Genomic DNA, 3,687 nt, shown 5'->3' with positions numbered 1-3,687 from the left:
AGAAGATACTAAAGTTATTTCTTTGAATTTGATTTAAAACCTTGTTTTGTTTTAAAAAGACTAGAAACCCTACTTGTACTTTAAAACCAGAGTTTACTTGTGATTAGCAGGTTATGTTTAAATCCCTCATATTTGACTCAAAACCCTAATTTTATTCTATGAAATTTTACAATTCGTCACATTTTTCTTAAAATTTCTTTTATTTGAAAATTATTCATTTAATATGACCCTACGACTTAGGTACCCACAATAAGTGCAAATGAACTTAGAAAATAGGGTTTCACTTTTCGATTTCAAGTTAGAGCGAATTAGGGTTTTCACGTTTTTTTTCGTAGCGTGACTATTCGGTACCAAGTGAGGATCAAATTTGGTAGCTAAGAATGACTTTTGGATGAGAAATAATATGTGTAGACACCAAATTTTTAATAATTTGTATGTTGCGTTCTTATCTATTGATTTTTTTGTTAATTTCATGATTTTTGTTTTAGGTTGTTTGCATTTTAGTTCATTATTGTTTGTTTTGCCCTTTTAGTTGTTATTTTATTTTATTTTAGTTTTATTCGTTTTGCCCTTTTAGTTGTCTATTTCATTTGCTATTTATTTTTAGTTTTTATTTGTCATATTAGTTTTATTCACTTTTTAGTTTTTAGTTTTAAGTTTTTAAGTTTTAGCGTAGAGTTTCTAGAAAAAGAGAAAAAGAAGGAAAAACATTCAAAAAATATATGCTTTAATTGTTTTATTTAATTTTGTTAAGTTATTTTAAAAAAAAAAAGGGTTTGCGGCATGTAAGCTGCGTTTTGTCGCAGCTTGCAAGGAAGGGCTCAAGGCAGCCCTTAGCTGCAAATATAGAAGAAAGGACTGAAGGGTTTAGGATGGATTCCCGTATAAAAGGAAAGAGACGCAAGCGGGGAAAGAGAGGTAAGGATTGACGGCTGCAAAACGAAAGCAAAAGAAAAGAAAAACAGCGGAGGGAAGAACGGATGAAAAGAGAGAAAACCAGAGAGCTAGAGGGGGCGGCTGAGTGAAAGAAAGGCTGAGGGGAAAGTGAAAGTGAAGGAGCTAAGAGGGGAGGTGGCCATAGGTTGAGAGGAAAAGCAGAAAGCTACGGGATTTCATCAGGGAGAGCTGGGAGAAAAGAAAAATCTGGAGACTGAGAAAGAGGAGATAGTGGCTAAGAAAGGAGAGCCGCAAATAGGGAGAGGAAAATCTGAACCAAAGTCCAACGGAAAAGTTGACGGCTGCAAAATTTGCTCAAAGAGAACAAAAGAAAACAGAAACCAGAGAGGATAGTTGACGGCAGGGAGCTTGAGAGAAGAACAGAGAGAGAGAGAGTAAGGGTTTTGGGGAGATTAAGGGGATACTAACTGATAAAGGCTGGGACGGCTAGGATATTAGGAGGTGAAGTCGACGAAAAACGAAAAACCAGCAAAGGGAACTAAGGAGACAGTTGGCGAAGGAAGCTACCGGAGCAGGAGGAAAGACCGAAGCTTTCACTTTCTCTCCATCGATCAAAAATTTCAGGTATCTTCCTAAAACTGGTTTCCTTAGCCTCCCCAATTTTAGCCTCTCCAATTTCCTTCGTGACTGAGTTGGACTCTTGCTTTTAGTTTTCTGTTTTGTTGTTTGTTGCCGTTGTCTCTACCTGCTTCAATCTGGCCTGTGGAGTGTGTATCTCCAAATTTTTGTTAGGCGGTGAGTTTGAACTCTAGAGTTTTGTGGGTTTGTTGATTCATTGGGTTTATTACATCAGATAAAAGCTGCTGAAAATACCAAAAAATTGGAGTCTTTTGTTTTCGGATTTTCTGGGGGGAGAAAGGCAGCGATAAAAAATTATGATTCGCTGTTTGATTTAAAGTAAGTCGGGTTGAAGTTTGGGAGCTTTGAGTGGGGTATTTACAAGTTTCATGGGGTCACATAAATGTTGTAAACATGCTGGATTTGCAAAGAGGAAGCTGTGTGAAGTCTGTTGTGTTCTTTTAGCTTTTTTTCCTTGCGTATCTTGCTGCACTTTTACATTTCCCTGCGTTCGGAAGATACACGTGCTTGTAGTGTATCTTGATGCATTATCTTAGGCTGTTTCGTGTGTGTTAGTGTTTTAATCTATCCAATGAAAGGCTTTAACAATGCATTGTTGTTAAGATGATGGTTGGGATCTTTGTTTGAATGATGAAAAGTTGTATTTCGTTCTCATGTTTTGCTGTTTTGCTTTCTCCATGAAACACTCCCATAAAACTGGTTTTCATGTCTTGATAAGTTGCTAAGGGAATTTGCAATAGGAAACCTTGAATGAATGCAACCTAGAATGAACTTTGAATGGGTTATTAGTTTGCATATTTAATCCATTGTGTTAGGGTGATTCTCGGGAATCCATCGTAAGTTTTCCAATCCGCTAGTGAACTTTAAGGTGGCCGAAAATTCTTGCTGTACTTTGTTTCTTTCTTTTTACTGTTATTTCTTTTTGTTTTTGGTATTCACCAACCCAGTTTTTCTGTCTTAAACCTGCAAACAAAATTTCATGTTTTGATTTGGGTCAATAATTTCTGGTTTGATGAACTTGTTTGTATGATGAAATGGATGTAGTTGTTGCTGGATATTGCCGAAGCTTTGGAAATAAAAGGGAGCAGCCTTTGTTTTTAGTTGCAGAATCTTAAGCTTCTACGTATGCATGCATGAAAAACCAAAAGAAGAATTTACATTTTTACCTCTCAAATCTTCCATAATACTGATTTGGCCCAAGTATATTGAAAAACCCATCAAAGTGATCCCTCAATCTTTCTTTTCTTTTTCAATTTAATCCTAATTTTATGAATCACTAGTTGTGTAATTGCTTAAATGTTCTCAATGGGTCAAATTCATGTAATTAATGGTCAATTAGAGATGCCTTGACCCCTCATATTCCTTCTCCTTTCCAATTAGGTCCTAAGATATTTGCATTTGAATCATTACTTGATCTTTTTTTGGCTCTTGGGACCTTTGAAGTTCTTGAATGTTTTGATTGAATTTGAATGGTTGATTAATGTTGACAATTGGGTCCTTGGTTTGCAATTAGGTCCTAAGGTGGGTGCAAGTTGAGTTGTTATTTGACATTTTATTATTTTGGGACCTTTGAAGCTCTTGAATGATTCATTTGGCCTTGATTGTGATTGATTAGTGGTTGCTTTCGGGTTTTAAAGATGCGAGTTGAACCACTCTTTGACCCTTGTTTACTCTTGGACCCTTGAAATTCCATAATGTTTGATTGAACATGAGGGACTATTTATGTTTGCAAATGAGTCATGTAGGGGTGTTTACTTTAGGACTTGGTTGATTATCTCTTTTTCTTGGTAACCGTGCATTACTTGATTGCATTTTGAGATGATTTTGATGATCGATTGGTCTAATTTGTTTTATTTGATCATTTCTAAGTTGCAAAGTGAGGAAGGATTCAATGTTTGATAGATTTCGAATGTCCTATTTACATTCTATCATTAAATTGGTGCATTAATCCTTTGCTTTGAATGGTTTTAACCCAAGTTATCCCGTTAATTGGTGACTTTAGCCCAATTTAAGTCTTGTCCACTTTATTAGCACCACAAAAGGGGGAGGTATAATTTCTTTTATCTTTTTGTCTCTCCTATGTGATCCAACGTGCTAAGTGAGAATTGCATGTCTAATTTGCTTTTCTTACCTTTCTTTAGTTCCTTTATT

This window comes from Coffea arabica, chromosome 8c (genome assembly GCF_036785885.1).
Source record: "Coffea arabica cultivar ET-39 chromosome 8c, Coffea Arabica ET-39 HiFi, whole genome shotgun sequence".
NCBI classification, from domain to species: domain Eukaryota; kingdom Viridiplantae; phylum Streptophyta; class Magnoliopsida; order Gentianales; family Rubiaceae; genus Coffea; species Coffea arabica.
Note: the sequence above shows the minus strand (reverse complement) of the source record.